The sequence below is a fragment of the Mustela erminea genome, chromosome 1 (assembly GCF_009829155.1).
Source record: "Mustela erminea isolate mMusErm1 chromosome 1, mMusErm1.Pri, whole genome shotgun sequence".
In the NCBI taxonomy this organism is placed as follows: domain Eukaryota; kingdom Metazoa; phylum Chordata; class Mammalia; order Carnivora; family Mustelidae; genus Mustela; species Mustela erminea.
Window position 1 is genome coordinate 191,165,588 of NC_045614.1, and position 20,710 is coordinate 191,186,297.

Here is a 20,710-nt window from a genome sequence, read left to right on the forward strand (position 1 = left end):
CTTTTGTACTTTCTACTTTCCCTACTCTTGCTTTTAGTCTTTTCTTCCCACTCAAAGAGCCTCCTTCAACAATTCTTGTAGCATTGGTTTAGTGGTTATGAATTACTTTAACTTTTGTTTATCTGGGAAACACTTTGCAATTACTTATAGGACTCCTTGGGTTGATTTTGGTGGTAGGACTCTCTGTGCCTCCTATATATAGATTTCTGTTTCCTTCCCCTGATTTGGGAAGTTTTCAGATAGTATTTCTTCAAATAAATTTTCTGCCCCCTTTTTTCTCTTCTCCTTCACAGAACCTTATAATACAAATATTATTCTTTTTTTTTAAGATTTTATTTATTTATTTGACAGAGAGAGAGAGATCACAAGTAGGCAGAGAGGCAGGCAGAGAGAGGGGGAAGCAGGCTCACCACCGAGCAGAGAGCCAGATGCGGGGCTCGATCCCAGGACCCTGAGATCATGACCCGAGCCGAAGGCAGAGGCTTAACCCACTGAGCCACCCAGGCGCCCTTACAAATATTATTCTTGATGGTATTGCTGAGTTCTCTGTTTTTATTTTTTATTATTTTGTTTTATTTTTTCTTTCTTCTCTCTCCTGCTCAGCTTGATTGCTTTTCATCACTCTGTCTTCCAAGTCACTGATCCATTTTTCCGCTTCCTCTAGTCAGCTATGTATTCCATCTAGTGTATTTTTATTTTCAGTTATTGAGTTCTTCCATAATAAGTTCTTTTTTATGTTTTCTATCTCTTTGTGAAGGGATTCAATGAGGTCCTCTACTCTTTCTCAAGCCCAGGAGTATCTTTATGAATACTACTTTAATTTCTCTATCAGGCACATTACTTATCTCTGATTCATTTGGGTCTCTTGTTGTGATTTTGTTCTCTTCTATCATTTAAAACATATCCTCTGCCTCCTCACTTTGTCTCTCTGTGTCTACTTCTTCTTCTTCTTCTTCTTCTTTTTTTTTTTTTAAAGACTTTATTTATTTGAGAGATAGAGTATGTTGGTGGCGGTGGGGGGGGGGGCAAAGGGAGAGGGAGAAGCAGGCTGCAGGCTTCCTGCTGAGCAGGTAGCCAGTTGCAGGGCTCAATCACAGAACCCCAGGATCATGACCTGAGCCAAAGGCAGATGCTTATTAACTGACAGCCACCCAAGCTCCCCTTTCTGTGTCTGTTTGTATGGGTTACAAAAGTCAGCTACATCTCCTCTCTTCAAAGTAGTGGTCCTAAGACCCCTAGAGTACAATGTCTCCTGATCCCCAGAACCTGGTGCTTCAGGGGTATTTCTTGGGTGTGTTGTATGTGCTCTGCTCTTGTGGCTGAGCCAGTCTATCCTTTAGGCTAGTTGTCTGCACAGGCTCTCTTTCCTGTTGTGGGCAGGATTTGGTTCTTGTTGTTAGTGGGCCAGTCTGTGGTTGTCTTGGGCTTGAGTTGAGTGAGATGAGTCATTTACAAGAGATGCATCAGCACAAAACTTCAGGGGTCTTTCCTTATGCTATCCCCTGAGAAGTTTTCATTGATTAACAGTGCCTACAGTCATACCGGATGTCTGCCTCCAGCCCACTTCTGGGGTTTGCTAGTATTTTTATAATGTAGGGTAATAAAACACCCAGGTTCAGAATTTTCAAATAAATACTGACTTGTTTCACATAAACTTGTTCCTTTTACTGATTATAGATATAAACCAAAATATTAAGACCTAGTCAGTTAAGAGCAATTCTAGGAATCTGAGAGGCATTGTTTGTGAATATAACCTTCTGGTAGCATTACAGACATATAGTATAGAAAATCTTTTCAACCAGCTTTCTCAAGCTGAAGTCACTACAATATACTGCTGTTTGTTTCATTAAAAAAAAAAAAAAAAAAAAAAAAAGGATTTCATGGTCAAATGAATTTTTAGAGAAAATGCATTAGAAATTTGCTTCCACATGCTAATTATCTCAATCAAGCTTTAGAATAGAACCATAAATAGCTCAAATATAGTTTGACTCAAAATAGTTCAGGAATAAGACACTAGAAGTTATTACACTTCATCGAATTTTATATATTATTATTAGTCCATTGAAACCTCAAACCTCATACATCTTATGAAGTAAAAACGAAGACACTTAAATTCAAAGTATTTCCTACTTTGTACATAATCTCAAAACTAATTGCATATAAAATGAAATGTACATATTCTCTACTATAATGTTCCTCACCTTTTCACTATGTGTTCCTAATTTTGGTTTTTGATGAATTTTACATAGTTGGCATTGCATGATTTCTTTAACTAAGGTCCAGTCATCCTACCTTTGCTAGAAGTTTTTGTTTGATTCATATTTGCAAGATTCACTGGCATTTCTTTTTTGCAACTCCATTTTGCTCCTATATCTACCTCATGAATTTTAAAAATTTGAGATGTTATATCTTTCAATAACAATATTTCCATTTTTAATAGGTTTTTTGTTGTTGTTGTTGTCCAGTTTGCCAAAAATTTCCATTTTGTTAGTTGTTTCAACAGTGGTCACCTTTGCTTCATGAAGCATGGTCACAAGAGCTGCTTTAAAGTCATGGTCTGATAATTTCAGCATCCAGGTCATTTCAGGTTTACATCAGTTTGTCTTTAGATAGACAATTGGCTACTTTTTCTTTTCTTTTCTTTTTTTTTTCCTTGTTGTCAGTAAATATTGAGTAATTTGGGATTGTATTGTGGATATTTTAAATATGTTTTGAGTCTTTGTGTTCTGTTAAATTATGTGGAAATTATTAATTTGTTTCTTTGTTGTAGAAGGAAATCACCTGGTTAAGTCCAGACTATAAGGTCTGTGGTGCCTTCTATGAAAAGTGACTTAAATATCCATTTAGTCATCAGTGCTCTTGCTGTGCTATTTATGTGTGCCTATCACATGAGTCACTCAGGGGTTAGCCTAGAACTTGAATGGGATTTTATATGTTCCTTCTCTTCTTGAAGATTTTGCTGTCTACTTAGGGTGTGTTCTGCCCAAGCACAGCTTGAGGGGTGGGCAAACTTGGAACTTTTGTTAGTTTATACACAAAATTAGGAATCCCTTTCTCTAGTTCTCTGTTCTTATGTATTTATTCCTCACTCACTGATTCCAGAGTCCCCTTTCTGTCACTTAACCTGGTCAAACTATAGGGTTCCTTCAGAGATTTAGCCTTTCAGACTCTTGCACAGAGCTGGACAACTAGCAGAACAGTGAGATAAGACAATATAGATCCTCCTCCCTCATCCTGCTAGCCTAAGAGAAGACCTTTTTGGGAGTTCTTTGACCTAAAGGGTTAATTATTGTATGAGTCAGGATTCTCCAGAGAAGTAGAATCAACAGTAAAAGATTTACATATATAGGTAGGCAGACAGATTGATTGACTGATTTACCAGAAGGAATTGGCTCATTATCTCCCCTACCCTACCCTACCCATTATCTAGTCCCATAATCTACCATTTGAAAGTTGCAGGCCCAGTGTGTAGTTCAGTCTTAGTTTAAAGGTCTGAGAACAAGGAAAGCCAATGGTGTAAATCACAGTCCAAGTGTAAGAGAAGACTGATGCTGCAGGTCATTCAGTTAAGCCAGTAAGGTCAATGTCTCTGTTATTGCTGTTTCTGGGGGCTAGAGACTAATCTGCCAATTTCCATCAGTTGTACTTGAAAGAAGACTTAAGAAAACTGTCTTCCCAACTGCCTCATCCTAGCCAGATTGTTTAGTCGCCATCAGTTTTGTTCTCTCATCTATAAAGTGGAAAGGTGAGATGAAAGGGAGGGATGGCAGAGTCTTGAAGAAGATGGTTTCTAAGATTCCTCCTAAAAATAAAATGTATGTTTTTATAAATTTCTTCTAACAACATATATAATATAGATCACACATTAACTTCTCCAGGACTTTTCAGATTTTAAAAAGAATGACTAGGCAACATAATTTTAGATGGTACTGCTGAGAACCATTGTTTTAAAGAAGTGAGTTGCCATTTTTAAAAGCAAAAGGAATAAATCTCCCCCCATGTTTTTCTTGTTTTTTTGTTTGTTTTTCTGTTTGTTTTTTCCCATTCAATTCCTACTCAATAATTAGATGTGTCCACCTATATTGGGGAGCACAATCTCTTCCCTGAGTCCAACAATTCAAATCCTAATCTCATTCAGAAACACCCTCAACACCCTCACAGACATACCTAAAGACAGTGTTTAGCTAAATATTTGGGTACCCTGTAACCCATTCAAGTCAATGCATAGAATGCTCATAGTTATTAGGGAAAATTTAATTTTAGAAAAAAACATATCCCAATGTGCTCATCAACATAAAACAACTCAACAGTGAGAATATCAAATCTGACAAAAGGGCAGAGACCCACTGACTGATTATCAGTTTTAGTCAAACAAGACCACCATATGTCGACAAATTATTATTTATTCTCAATGATTGTGACTCCCTGTAATGCAATAAAGTGGTAGATACTAATGTATTCACCTACACCCAGATAAAAAGTTTTCATATTTTGGAAAGAGAGTTTATTTTCTCCTATTTAAGTATATGATGATCAAGAGCTTTTCACCTAGCAAGAATCTGAGAAGACAGACCTCATACTGCAAACACATAGAAGCTTCTCCTGTTGCTTTAAATCCCACACACAGTGACTGCATGTCACCATTATTCAAAAAATGTCAGTTGTTACCAAGTAAGGTCAACTTTTAAAAACTTGGCAAAAATCAATACAAATAATTTGCTATATAAACCCTTTGAGAACAGAGACACTAACATATGTATTTGTTTCTCCAAGTGTTTAGTAGAGTCCTACACATAGTAGATAATCCATTTTATTTTATTTTTTTAAGATTTTATTTATTTGAGATGGAGAGAGAGAGAGAGGCCAAGCGAGAGCACAAGAGCAGGAGGAGAGATAAGCAGACTCCCCACAGAGCAGGGAGCCTAATGCAGGTTCAATCCCAGGACTCTGGAATCATGACCTGAGCTGAAGGCAGCTGCCCACCCAACTGAGCCACCCAGCTGTCCCCAGATTATCCATTTTTGAAATTTACATTATGAGACTATTATTCTGCTGACCACTAAAGAATTCATCAATTTTTACATTGTCCTACAAATATATGTTACTCCTTCCAGTTATAAATCATTAAAATGTAAAATTAAGGCACTTTGATAATAATTCTTACAGTCTACATTTTTAGTCAAGATACATGTGGTACTTTAAAGAGTGTTTGTTTACTATGATTAACCTTCAAAAGGGATACAGATAAAAGAATATATGTCCATTTTATGAGGATATCTTTTTCTGAGGGGTGATGAGTCCTAAGCATAATAAAGTAAGTTGTAGCCAGAAACTCCATTTTCCATACTTACCATTTATGAAAAAACTACTATCTGAAGAGAGCTGACCTTACCAATACAGTGAAAAGAAAGATTAATATAAAAAAAATATCAAAGAAACAGTCAAGTATTATTGACAAAAATGGATCAGAGAAGGAAAATTAAATCAAAATACAGGTTATTAAAAAAAAAAGTAATTCAAGGATATTGTCTCCTCTGGGAATATCACCCATTAGGTTCAAAACTGGTAACAGAAGAGATTATCTAATCTTATTTGAAATAAGAAAATAAGAGGACAAGGTACATATACTAATTTGAGTTTGGCATTGAGATGACATAGGTTTACTCTAAATGCCTTTGGAATCATTTTTCATTCAGAGACAATCCTAACTATGCTCTAGCTTACATTTCTTTCTCCCTAGGTTTCTTTCTCTTCAGCAGTTAATGAGTAGCTTGGCAATGTGTGTGTGTGTGTGTGTGTGTGTGTGTGTGTGTGTGTGTGTATGGAAGGCAAAAGAAGTAGAAAACAGCATGAATTAGTCCAAGGTTGACTGGATCATCTAGTTTGCCTAAAATTGTTCACTGAATCAGCAGAGCCTGCAGTCACCACTAGTGATTCATCCATCAGATCTGGAGCCTCTGTTCATGGACCCCCAACCCACCAGGAATGCTCTGCTCATACACTGAAGCAGAGAGAGTGATGCTACATAAACAGAAAAAGAAGTTTAACTTAAAACCTCACAAGTTAAACCTTTCCACCCATTTTGGGGTTCTACTTTCCTTTAGACACATATCTATAGCTATTAAGTGATATTTTAGCTTTTATGTTTCAAAGAAAATATGTAAAGAAAGGCAACATTGTCAGAGATGCAATTATTTTATATAAATAATCAAATGATATCATAAAAGGAGAACAATGCTATAAAGCAAAGGAGGTGAATGGGTGTATGCTGTTTTATAACTGAAATTCCTACTGGTGCATTAAGAATGAATGACAGACATTGTGTTTGGTGGTAGGGACCCAAAGGTTTAAAATAATTTCTATCTTTGAGGTGTTCACAAATCAGAGGAAGATGTAGAAAAATAAGAAAGCATGCATGATATGCATGACATGGTGGTATAAATGCTGTAAGAGAAGGATGCATGACATATGATGAGAGAAAAAAGAAGAAAAATTTAATCCAGAGGGAAGTGGTCAGAGACGACTTCATATAATGCTAGTTTTTAAGCTGAGTTTGGAGGAGGAAGAAGAGCTGAACGGACCAAAAAAAGAAAGAAAGAAAGAAAGAAAAGTAAAGAAAAGAAAAGAAAAGAAAAAGAAAGAAAGAAAGAAAGAAAGAAAGAAAGAAAGAAAGAAAGAAAGAAAGAAAGAGAAAGAAAGAAAGAAAGAAAAGGAAAAGAAAAAAAGCACCAAGATTATTCCAGGAAGCGTTAAAAACTTCTTGAGCAGAGCATGGAACTGTGAGCATGTAGGGTGGATTCAGAGAACTGGAATTAATTCAATAATCCTCAAGTAGTGTGCAAAGGGAGCATAGTGACCCCTGAGATTGAAGATTTAATCATGGCATAGGTCAGGCCAAGTTACGAATGAAAATGGTGAAACATGAGAAAATTTAATAGAAGGAAGACAGTTAACACAGTAGGAATTCAGGGAAAATGTCCTTTCATTTATTCGACCAACATACTGTGTACAAATACTTTTCTATGTGCAGGGGTACAAGCACCAACAAGAGTCAGAAATTCATACCCTCCTTCAGTTTATACTCTAGTATGTTCCTGTAGGTATTATGCTGGGGTTACTCCATTATTTTGTAGGTAGCCCTGAGGATCCATCTTAAGTATGACTGGAAATTCCCTGAAAGGAGCTGGAATTTTTTCAACTGCCTAAATTTTGGAATTAGATAGTGGGATATCAGGCTAAATTTGGATTACTTTAGGGGTTGAGGAGACTAGCTCCACAGGATGGGAGAGAAAAGTGAAGTTGAAAGACAATGGTTCATTCAAGGAACCAGAAAACTGGATGATGATGATGACGACAATGATGAATGAGAAGAACTTCTCTGAGAATAAGAAAATGAGAGGATGGTATAAACTGAATGTTATAGTTTAAAATGGTTTAAAACAATTTAAGCTTACTAAAGCTTAAGATTTTAGAAGCTGGCCTTTCAAGTTGTAATAGAATATTGCTTATCTCTTAAAAATTCACAATTCATACAATAAATATGAAGTGGTACCAAAGCCAAAACAAAAAATATATATTTTTACATATGTATATAATACACATAATATAGATCAATTATGCATGTAAATAACCATTAAAATTCTAAATAAAATTCTGTAAGACTAATTTTAATACATTATAATATCTCATCATTATTAATTAGTTTATAATGAGAATTCTGGTATTTCCAGTATTAGAAAACCTCTATCACATCAACAAGTCAAAAGTTCCCAACCTTATAAATAAAATCCTCCTAGGGCACCAGGGTGGCTCAGTTGGTTAAGCGACTGCTTTCGGCTCAGGTCATTATCCCAGAGTGCGGGATCGTGTCCTGCATTGGGCTCCCAGCTCCATGCGGAGTCTGCTTCTCCCTCTGACCTTCTCCCCTCTCATGCTCTCTCTCTCTCTCTCACAAATAAATAAATAAAATATTTTAAAAATAAAAAAAATAAAATCCTCTTAAATGGACACACAAATTATATTTATGGACAAAAACTAGGGGATTCAACATTAAAATTTGGTGGCTGAAAATCTAAGAAAGCCCACTTTTTTTTTTTTTTAGATTTTATTTATTTGACAGACAGAGATCACAAGTACTCAGAGAGGCAGGCAGAGAGAGGAAGGGGGAAGCAGGCTCCCTGCTTGATCTCAGGACCCTGAGATCATGATCTGAGCCGAAGGCAGAGAGTTAACCCACTGAGCCACCCAGGCACCCCTTGACCTTGTATTCTAACTTTTCAGTACATAATTGAAGAGGCTGGATTCCTACCAGCCCATTTTAGACATTAGAATTTCTGAGTGAAATAGTAAGCTCAAAAAAAAAAAAAGGGAAGAAAGATAATAATTATTATTAAAAATTATTATTTTTAACTAATCTCAACATCCATGAAGAAAATTTCAAATTGTTTAAACGAACAGATTTCAGCAACCTTGTTGGATTTGTTTCCTATGCTTAAATCCTTTGACACAAATTTGTTATCCAGTAATCCATTTCACAAAATTAATCATAGTTATGATCAAGTATTATAGTCAAGTATGTCTTTTACAGCACTATCAAAAGAAAAATAGAAAATAACATAAACACTCAGTAATAGGAGAGTTTTTTTTTACCACAATATTTTTGAAGTCAGTTATTATACTGAATAGGAATAGTATAGAGATGCTGAGTAAAACAAACAAACAAAAATCAATATACAAAAGTACGTATATGTTGTGGTCCCAGTTTTGGAATTGATATATATAGAGAAGGGGTAAACTGTTGGGGATAATAATTGTGCCATGAATAATTAAGTTTTGAGGTATAAGATTATAAGCAATTTCTCTAATTTCTAAAATGTCTATAATGTAGAAAAAAACAATAAAATACAATAAAGTAGTTTACTTGTGCCAAAGAGGTAGACCAAATCAAAGATACTTCCGGGAACCCTCCAAGAACCCTCAAGTTCTTGATCTTCACTGCTGTACTGGATTGGTATTATGCTCCCTGACTCATTTTATACCTCCCATGTCTTAACACATTGCCTGACACATAGCATGCATCCAGGGAGTCTTTATTGAACATTTGAGCTATCAAGGAAAGAAGTACTTCCACTTGTATCTCCTTTCTCAATTTCTGTCCAAATTACTCAAAACTTGACTTCTTTTCAGTTGTAGCTCAGTGTAGTAGGAACTCCAGTCTACCAAACTAAAGACTGTGCATAACATGATCAAACTACATGAAATATTATATATTTTTACTTAAATGAGATACAAATTTAGATGGAGACAAATGAAATTGCAGAGCTCACTCTTTCATTTAATGTGCTCAAGCGCACATAAAGTATCAAGAAGTGTGACAGACACTGAGAAAGACAGGCATAGGAATCATGCTTTTGAGCATTTCAAAATCAAATGCGGGAGATGGAGACAAGTCACAAACTCAGTGACACATGATAAAGTCTACAATGAAGTAAAACCAAGGGCACCATGAAAGCACGGGGAAAGCAGTATGTGAGCTTCAATTTGGATAAAAGGGGAAGAAAATGCACTATGATGCCTGGGGAGAGGTCAGTAAAAGTTTATAAAATAGGTTTTCTCTGAGAAAAGGAGAAGAAGAAGAACAAGTCTACATCAGATAAAAAAACCTGTGCTCTGTGTCTCCAATGACCTTTACTCACTGGGCAGCATAGCACTACAGTAAGCAGTATCCTTCATGGGACTCTGGTTTGGAGACATGCTAGAATATTAACCTGAAACAGTCAACATTTTAGCTCACATGCAGATATGCTATCAACCTGTTTCACTTTTACTGGGCAACGAAATGTTTTAGAAATTTCATTACATCGGCACACAAACGTTGAACAGTAGTCACTCTAGCAAATAAAACCATACCTTATGAAACACAGCATAAGGACAAACAAAATAAGAACATTTTCTAAACTTTTTCCCCCCAAGATCAGATTCGGTTAGAAATTTTAGTATATTCCACTAAATTTGCTATTTGACTTTTTCACCCTTTCCAGTTACCAAAATCACTGTATTTTTAAAAACATTCAGTGATCTTAGCTAAGAATGAAAAGGAGCTCTAATACCACCCAAAAAAGAAATCGAGTTTTGCTTTGTGAAACCTACAACACTTGTGCAACTTCTGCCATTTATAAGAAATAGAAACTCTATTATGGATTCACAAAACTCACTAAATGCATTGACGGCACTAGTTATAAGATAGCCTGTTAGTTTCAAATTACATGACAAAGTTTCATTGAACATGTCAGAATCATTGGAAGAAAAGGTTCACAGTGAAATTTAAATGTCTATCTAAGACAATGGCAAACCTAGGCTAGACTTTGTAGGTGTTTATTGAGGCCTTTAGCTCGGTGACCTCCACATCTCTGTGATCACTGCTCCCACCTGAAGCCCAATTTCTGACATGAACCTCCCCCCGCCTTTTTAAAAAAAAGATTCACTTATTTATTTGAGAGACAGACAGCACACATGAGTGTTCGTGAGCCAGGAGAGGTAGAGGGAGAGAGAGAATCCTAGGTAGGCTCTATGCCCAGCACAGAATTATATCTGTGCCTAGCACAGAGCCCGACACTGGGCTCGATCTCACAAACCTGGGATCATGACCTGGACTGAAATCAAGAGTTGGACGCTTAAGCCACTGAGCCACCCAGGCGTCCCTTACATGAGCCCTTTAATAACACCCAATGTTCTAAACTGAAGGATATTACAAATAGCAGTCTAAAAAAATTACTTTACAAATCTGAAACTCAATTCCTGTTTTCTTAAAGCCTCTATTTTGTTAGGTTTAGGGTAAAAATCTAATAAGTAAACAGGTGAAATATTATCACTGGCTTTAGATAAGGAATGTCTGGAGTGATGAGACTCTTTTTATTAGCAAGAGAATTGATACTGTCTAAGCATGTACTTCATGGGCTGCATGCAAAGATTTACAGTGATTCTGTCTGACGCCCATGGAAATATAGCTGTTTTAGTCAATAAAGCCTGCTATAACAAAAAAATCACGGACTGGGTGACTTACACAACAAACACATGTTCATCATAGTTCTAGATGCTGAGAAGTATAAGATCAAGGCACTGGCAGAGTTGATTTCTGGTAAGACTACTCTTGTGGTTCACGGATGACAGTTTTCACTCTGTCTTCATAGGGTGAAGAGCTCTGTACTTACATCTCTTTACAGAGGCAGCGGTCTCATCATGGGGGCGCTACCTCCTAAATCCCATCTAAACCTAATCCTCTCCAAAGGCACCACATTCAAATACCATTATATTGGGATTAGGCTTCAAAATATGTATCTGGGGACACACAAATGTTCAAGTTCAGAGAACAAGAATGGAGTCTCAACTCAATCTTACTTGCTTTAAGCTTCCACTCTTATAAAACAAAATCTAGGTCTTTAGCTTTTATAAAGATAACTGGTTGTAAATTATTAGATAAAATGGAGTTAACTATGTAGGCAAGGAGGAACACTGAAAACATCTCACATTCTCCTCCAGAAATATGGTAATTGTCTTAAAGGACCAATTACTTAAAAGCTCTCGAGCTCTCTGCATAAAGAATTTTTTTTATTCCTTCTTTTAATCTAGCAGTCTCAAACTTCACAGTGCATAAGAATTACTCTACAGAATTTTACACATAAGACAACATAGAACATACTAATCTGACTCTATAATCTAACTGTGTAATAGAATGATCCATAATACTAACTCAGGAAGATATCCTTGTTGCAAAAAGAATCCTAGAGGCTCCAACCAAGAGCAGTTTACTTGTTGCAAGTCTTTTTTTACCAAACCTCCAACTTCCAGAGAGAAAGACAAAGAATGCAAGGCTACATGTTTGTCTGTCTGTCTGTCTGTGTCTTTCTTTCTCTCTCTACATATATATATCCAACCCAATATATAAATGTTCCCATCACTCATTTGCCAGCAAATCCTCAAACGCTTCAATCCATCCTCTCCATTCAAAGGAATTTTCAATAGTTGTTCAGTCTATTTGATCACTTATCAAATAGTTTCAAAAAAGACTGAATGGAAATAATTAAAAATGCAACTATGTCGGTTTATAAAGGTTTTAGGTATTAGAGCAATAAATATTTGGACTTTGGTCTTTTGAAGTATCTTTCACCTCTCTTTGGAGACTGTGGGTCTGAGATTTGATAAGAACATGAGCCGAAAGTCAGAAAGAGGCGTTCAGGGGGCCTGGGTTAAGGCAAGAATAGAAAGGATGGAGAAAAAGAGCGTCAGGGGCACCTGGGTGGCTCAGTGGGTTAAGCCTCTGCCTTTGGCTCAGGTCATGATCCCAAGGTCTCTGCTCAGCAGGGAGCCTGCTTCCCCCTCTCTCTGCCTGCCTCTCTGACTACTTGTGATCTCTCTCTGTCAAATAAATAAATAAAATCTTTTAAAAAAAAAGAAGAGGAAAGAAAAGAAAAAGAATGTTAAGGAGGGAGCACAAGACCAACTGGGGAAGAGCTTTGAAAGAAGATCACGGGATCAGTGAGGTAAAATAGCTGACTCCCAGGCTCCAGGCTCATGTGATTCTCTGGACAATTCTAGCATGATGTGAGACTGTGTGGGTGTGTTGCTTAACAATAGAAACAACTATCTTAAATACAAAGCAAAGCTCTCACTGTTATCTTTTTGGTTCCCGTGGTCCTGAGATAATTAATATATTTTAGTTAGGAGAGCTTCTTTGAGAGATCATAAATACACAAAAAATAAAAATTAAGGGTGATTTCTGATTTGGGGGAAAGAGAGTGAATGCTATGCCAGAGGTGGTAGTTGTGAGGCTAATCCAGGCCTCAGGTTCTGAAAGGAGAAGAGGCAAACATTCCAGTATGCAGTGACATGACTTTCCTCTCAGGGAATCCATAGCTGAGAAGTGTAGTTATACATATGGGAGTAAAAACAAGGTTTTCTTCACCAAAAGATCATAGCCAATATGATAAAGAAAAAAGATTCAAAAATTAGGAAGCACCTAATAGTAGCTTTCCAGGAAATTGTATTGTTCCCACAAAGGGCAGATATCAAAATGAGACTGAAGGAGGAAAAATGCCTATATGACCCCAGAACACACTCCAATCACATTAGGTAAAGATTGCACAAATATTCAGAATTATGTCTCTTTAAAACCTAGTATAGAGTGTATTTCATTTGAAAATAGAACTGTAAAATTTCTCGATTATATAGTTACAGATTCCACACATGTGAGTTACTATACTCTAATAAATACTTTCATCTTTCAGTTAATTGACTTGTTGGCCCACAATACTCTATTTAACCCAATTCTGTGTCCTGACTGAACTGACCCACAAATCTCTTAGCTGCCCTAGAAAAGGTCTCTATAGGCAAAGGGACAGTACCGCCTCAGAAGTTTGAACTAAAAAAGTAGAAGATTCATTTAAGTCAGCAAAGTGTTACAACAACTTCTATTTTAAAAGTTAAATTGGACATAGGACCTTATTCATAAAATGTTAAGGAAAATCTACAGATGGGTGGGGTCAGATACCGAGGCTAACAAAAATGATCATTCCTTGGGCTTGGAAAATACCAATCCACTCTGGTCACGAATAAGAATTTTATATATGAAAAAAAAGAAAAAAAGAGAAAAAAATTTTTATATGCACAAAAGCACACACAAACAGGCACACTTTAATTACAGATTTCTTAATTCATTAATTCTGTAGTTATGGAGCACTGCCTAAGGCCTGACATGCGATAAAATCTTTGCATTGACAGGCACATCTATCTGTCCCTTTCACCTTTCTACCTTGCATTTAGCACAGATGTAGAGTCAACTTATTTTTATATGCTTCGGTTATCTGATGTCAGAAACTGATTTATACTTACAAATTCCCATTCTGGATTCCAACTCAGAATGGGCCTGTGTAATGAGTCTATAACATATCTACAAAAACATATCAACAAATATATTATTCTTGTTAAATTTTGTACTGTATGGCTACTTTTGCTGTTCGATAAATAACTGTACTGTGTAGCCTAGACAAATAACCTTTGAGATGCTTTTTTTTTTTTCTGTTACCTTAAGCACCTGAAGAAATCTTCCCCTTACTTTCTTATTTCCTCTTATTTTCAGTGTATGGTTCTCTTACAAAAACATGGCTGCTATCTTAAAACCTTATCTCATTCTATATATATTTAATACAACACTTATGATGTTCTGATTCAGAGAAAGTAATCCTAAAAGACATTTAAACTAGCACGGGGAAATGGTAAGGCAGGCCAAAAAAAAAAAAGTACTGTCAAAAATGATAGATCTGAAATTTAGAACCTTAGAAAGAAATAGGCTGGGAGAAGCAAAAATGGTATCGTTTAGCCTCCTAGTAAAATCAATATGTCTTTTGGATTGGGGGGAAAAAAGGTAACCAAGTTGTTTGACAGTAAAAGGTGGAAAAGAAAATTGTCTGCGGTGAAAGTGGTTAGCAAAGCACTCCAAGTAGTTGTACAATTAGGTTTTCTTTGCAATAAATTCAAATTCTAGTTATATCTACTCACATACATCTTTGTTTAATGTTTTGGAAGCATTCAGATATTCCTTACATTGAGTGTATATTGAATATTTTAAAACTTTATCATGGTAAGATAAAGTAGACGTAACTGAAAGATACATATGATTTAACAACTCAGTTCAAGACCTGAAAAATTGTAACCACAGCTCACTTCAAGATAGACTTTGCCACTCATCCTAGAACCTGCTTCCATGGGCCACCATCCCCTTCACAGGCCTTCTCTCCCTCCTAAAGTGATCACTGTCTGACTTCAATTGTAATCCCTAAATGTACTTATGTGAACAGTATAATTTTATTTTGCTCATTTTAAAATCTTGTTACATCATTCAAGTTGGATTTTGTTTGTTTGTTTGTTTGTTTGTTTGTTTTATCAATAGTTTCCTTCCAGGATAGTTTTCTTTTCCAGGGATATTTTCTATAGTCTGGATTCTGCTAGTTGCAATCACACAGTGCAATTCAGTATGTTCTTCTGTTCTTTGTGTATCTTTCAAATTAGAAGCTGGAACAGACTCGGGTTCTTTCTTATTAGACTCTATAGGTAGTGCTACGTTCTGGCATCAGGAGACCCATAATGTCTGGTTGTCTACCCTTTTATGATGTTAAAAACCATCAGTTACTTAGACCCATTAATTTTATTAGGCTCTATTAATTTGTTGGGGTTGCAAAAATGGTGATATTCTAATTTTGACATTTATTTTGAAGTGTTACTTGTGATATTTTTACAGAGATACTTCTCAGGTAGTATTTAGTTAACAGTACAGCTCATGTAGGAAAGGCAGAAGAAGTATTCTCCTTTATTTCCCAGCTTTTTCAGACATCTATAATATGGCATTTTTCAACCATTCAGTTCAAATTTCTTTCTGAGTTTTCAACCAAGCATGACTTTATTCAAGCTATCAATCATGATACTGAAATAACTACAAAATGTATTTGTCCAAGTAGTATATTGCATAAAATCAACCAAAAAGTCAACAGTTGCTGAAAAGAAAATCATTTTGTGTCATTACCCCCAAAATACATATTTATCTGCCTAGAAAAAATAAATGTTTATTTGTATTAAAATGGAAGAGAGGAGGTAGTTAAATGTCCTAATGTTTTTAGAATTCTCCAAGACTAGTTGCATTCTTGTGGCCTAATTCACTTACTTATCCTCGGTGACCTACTAACAGGCTGATTCTCTTCTGATATATAATAGAAAGCATGGAGAGTACCTTGAAAAAAGGAAAATCAAATATACTCAAATCCCAGCTCTTCCACTATTCTTTAGTAATAATCTAATCTAGAAATGGCTCAGCTGGCAAAATAATTTCTCAACAGCTATCTTGTCACTGACAATGAAAATCTTCTCTTACACTTTTGTTTATTTTTCCGTCTTTATATCAATTTGAAATCCTTTCCATATTATATTAGCTAGGGCTATTGTGCTTGTTGAACTTTTCTATATAATCTTTCCAAGTAGTCTGATCATCCTGAAAATTACTGAAATTTTGACTGACTCATTCCACTAATGTCTGTATGGTTACACAAATATATTAGTTTTAGCCTGGTGATTTCAAATAATAAACCTTTAATTCATCATAGCTTTTTCCAGAGATGAAGAATCAAAACAATAAAAGAAAAGGCAAACCAAACTTTTATCAAGTTCTTTCTCTGGGGAAGTTGCTGCTGGTTTGGGCAGGATCACAAAGGCCATGCTCTGATTTTGAAATGCCTGTTCAAATCTCTCCAACTTACCTCTTAAAACACTTCATCTTTTCTGCTTTCCACTTACAACACAATATTAGCATTTTTTCCCCTGCTGGCCAGGGAAATCTCTTCCTACCTATCATGCTGTCCCACTCAGTTCTGGCTGCTTTATAATGCCTCAGCTATGTGTTCCGTTCACCTAGGAGTGTGTATCAGGTGTCTGGCAAGAGGAAGGAATGTGTTAACCAAAATCTTACTGAAGTGTGGCACATACTCAAAGTGTTATCCAAATACTCCTAGGCTCCTGCGCAAGCAACAGCTTCCTCTGCAATGGGCTTGCAGCTACCTGATCAGGTTCTTGCCACTGGGGTGTAAATAAAAGTGATGTGAACCATTTTCAGGGCTGGTGCTTAAAATCATCCTACACTACACGAAGCCCACGCTCTTTGATCCCTTTGTGGAGACTTTGGCAGCCTGGGTTTCAAACAACATAGCTAAAAATGGAAGTGGAGTCCCTGGAGAGGAAAGACCTGATCTCCACTTGATAACATGTGAGAGGAAAATAAACATATTTTGTGTTAAGCCATGGGGACTGTATAATTTGTCTTTTGCAACACCTAGCATCACTCATTCCAACTAAAACAAACAAATGGTATAATACGTGCCATTTGTATTTTTAGAAAAAATTACAGAAGATATTTTGCTTTAGGATACTGCCCTTGGTTATGTTTTTATCGTATCTTCAAAAGAAAAACAAAACAAGACAAAAAACGGTCATCTTTCCTCATTCGTGTTTGGCTGTCCACGTATTTGATTTCAAATGAAATTGAAGCCAAATATAAATCATTTCTCTGGTATAAAAGAGCCAATTTATAAAGGCAGACAGACATGGGTTTATATTTCAGCTCTGCATTTTTCCAGCTGTGTAGTTGTGGGCCAGTTATTTAACCTCTCTGGGATATAGCTTCTTTCCTCTACATTGGAAATAAAATATTTTTTCCTGAATGCTATGAAACCTACCCAGAGCATAATTATGTAATTTCCTTCCCTGACCTGTACTTCTTTAACCGGATTTTCATGAATCCAGAAACAACCCATTCACTATTCATATTATCTACTCATAGTTAACTGACAACATATTCTAATAACTGAGGTTGGATTATCATATTATAATTATTACTGCTCAACAGAGAGCCTGGTATATTACATTAATAGCAGCTATTTTATCTCTCAGATTTAGAATTAAGCAGATCTAGATGTAAATACTAGTGTTGTTCAATTATATTGGGAATTAGCATCAATTTGTGAGTCTCAGTGATCTCAAATGAAAAATGGGGATAATAAAAAGTAATATGTACCTCAAAAATTATACTGAGTAAGTAAAAATGTGATTAGAACCATCTGGCAATTTCCTGGGACAAAAGAGAGGTTAGTTCTCCTGAAATTGTACAGATATTTATGAATTTCAAAAATCTTCAGAAATCTTTCTTATTTATCACCATTAGGCAATTCAATTGATAAACTAATTCATTACAATAAAACCACAGAACACCCTAATTAAATATCTTACACTATTTCCATGCACAGCATTAACACAGATATATATATTAGAAGGACAATCCCCAAATCCCTATCTAAAATTGAAAACGAATTCCCCTGAAAGATTTAATAGTTCATATCAAATATTCCATTTAACATTCCATTCTATATACTCCATCAATCTTTTGATTGACTGACTTTGAAGCTCTATTAATGCTTCCTACAGTCAAAGTTTTAATGGAGTTTAATGGAACTCATCCAAATCTATAATAGCATATTCCCCCTAAATTAACTTATAACCCACAAGTTAATGAAATGAATGCAGCTACCATTTACCCAGAGGGAGTCAAAATGCAGGACTCATCACTAGGGAAATAGCCTAGTGACTTAGCTCCCTTCAGTTCAGACTTGGTACACCTTAACCCTGAAGGTGCATTAAAAATGCTACTAAAGCCCCATGCATCCTTTAACAAGAGCATTGGGCATAGAAGAAATGTATTTTAAACCTCAAAAGAAAATGTACCAATTGCAGAAACTGAACCAAACTTTCAAGACCATGGTAATGTCTTATGTTTATTTTATTTTTGGCGTAGTGCTTTACACCTAGTGAGACACCTGATAAAGTTTATTGAATAAATCAATAGATGTGCACTACTTTAAATAAACTGCAATTAAATAAGTTACTAAAGTCAGAATTCACAATCACTTTGCATTATACTATATAATCTTCCCTGAATAAAATGTCCCAGAAATGGCTGGTTTTCCCAGAAAAGGCTTTGTCCTCTCTCTTGAGTTCAGAAGTAATCAAGTGTTTGGAAAATGGGTCATTTGAGGAAAGGCTACAGAGCCGAATTTATTTACAACGGAGAACAGAAGGCTGACAAAGTGTATGGTGGAGGTGCTGGAGGCTGGGGGATTTACAATTTTCAGCTATATAAAGCAATAGCATATGGGAGGTGTTAAGCAGCTGTTCTATTTCTACTCAGGAAATAGTTATGCTTAGGAGCCCTAGCCGGCAGAAATAGTACCAATGGATCAAAGTTACAGCCAGGCAAATATTAGCTCATCATAAAAAAAGAGCATTTTTAAAATTAGAGCTGTTGGAAATTGAAATAGGCTGCCTTAGGAGGTTGCATGCCCTGGTGGCTCTGGTGCCTCCCTGAACAGCCAGCCTTGGCATATCTCTATTATAATGTCATCCCATTTTTGTGTGAAAAGGAAAGACAAAACGAGAGAGAGAGATTAAGATTTCCACATGAGCATCATCAGGAGACAAGCATAATCCCCACTAGGGATGGAGGAGTTTTGTTTATGAAGATTTCTTAATAGGGCATTTTAGTTATAAAAACAAGGGCTTCACTAACTATCCTGATATGGCAAATAACTTTCTAATAATGTTGTAGGGATTATGCAGCTTTTCTCTGACTACCGCAGAGAGGAAAGGGAGAAGAAAAATGAAGAAGGAAGATAGAGAAAAGGGGAAGACTGACCCAGCAACACGGTAAAATTCAGGAACTTTACAGGAATATGGCCTTGAATTTATGGGAATAATAGCTATATAACTTTCAAGTTAAAGTGGTTTCCTATTCTATGTTATTTTAAATTCTATTATTCATTCATTCAACAAATATTTACAGGATACCTACCGTGAGGCAGGCAGTCTCCTATGGAATGGAAACTCAGTGAAAACAAGACATATTCATAGACTTCCTTTCTAATTATGAAGACATATCCCAAGCGAGTAAACTGATTAAGATATAATAAGATGACGAGTAGGGGAAAAGCACCATGAAGAAAAAATCAAAACTGGTGAAAGCCTACAGTGTGACCTCAGGAGAAAGTAGTATTTTAATATCTGGTTGGGAAAATTTTTCTTGATGAGGTAATATTTGAGCAGCTACTTGAGAAAAGGAGGAATTGTCCATGTGGAGACTTAGAGGATGTGTGTTTCAGATGGATGTAACAGCTAGTGCAAGGGCCCAAAGGTGGGAATGCCTTCTATGTGCTCAAAATCAAAGTGAGCAAGGAGAAGAGAGAGAGGACCTGAAGTCATAGAGGCAGTCTTTCTGGGTTTAAGCAGGCAGTGATAATATTCTGATCTACATTTTAAACATCCTGAGAAGAACAGGTAAGTGGGATTAGACTAGGAGGGCATTTATGGAGGTTGAAATTGTTTACCATATCCAGGTTCTATTTTTTTTATAATTTTTTTTATAAACATATAATGTATTTTTATCCCCAGGCATACAGGTTTGTGAATCGCCAGGTTTACATACTTCACAGCACTCACCATAGCACATCCCCTCCCCAATGTCCATAACCCCACTCCCCTCTCCCTCCCCACCCCCAGCAACCCTCAGTTGGTTCCGTGAGATTAAGAATCACTTATGGTTTGTCTCCATCCCAATCCTATCTTGATTCATAAACAAATTTCTTATACACTGGATATATGATGAGAGAAAATGAAGAGAAGAAGAAATTTAATTTACAAGAAATTGAATGAATTTTGATGGCCCATAAAGAGTGGGAAAAACAGGTTTGAGGGGGCAGAGAATCAAGAGTTCCGTTTTGGATGTGTTAAAACTGGAGCTCAAGGCTGAGAGACAAATTTGGATGCCATCAGCATATAAATGGTATATACAACATGAAAGTAGGTGACTCAGTGAGATAATTCAGAGTGAGTATAAAGAAGTGAGAAGAAAGCCAAGCACTGAACCTTAGAGGAACACAGCTTGAAGCAATCACAAGCTAGGAGAAGGATACAGTGAAGGAATCGGGAAAGCCATGGGTATGGAAGGAAATGAGAGAATGATGCATCTTAAAATTCAAGTGAAGGATATATTTCCTAGAAGAGAGGAATCAACTCTTTACTCTCTTATTAAAATAAGGCAGTGAGTTCGAGTAAAACAAGGCTGAGA

At 36.2% G+C, this 20,710-nt stretch overlaps 1 protein-coding gene and 1 long non-coding RNA gene across 2 annotated transcripts in view; one reads left to right on the top strand and one right to left on the bottom strand.

Moving 5' to 3' along the window:
* The window catches only part of ROBO2 (roundabout guidance receptor 2), a 1,682,217-nt gene that overhangs the window by 1,422,970 nt on the left and 238,537 nt on the right, over nt 1-20,710 (bottom strand). The gene's annotated exons all lie outside the window — the stretch shown is intronic.
* LOC116595764 lies at nt 580-20,163 on the top strand. The gene is made up of 3 exons (XR_004287853.1): nt 580-634; nt 3,558-3,565; nt 20,153-20,163. It is a non-coding gene; the product is annotated as an uncharacterized LOC116595764 (long non-coding RNA).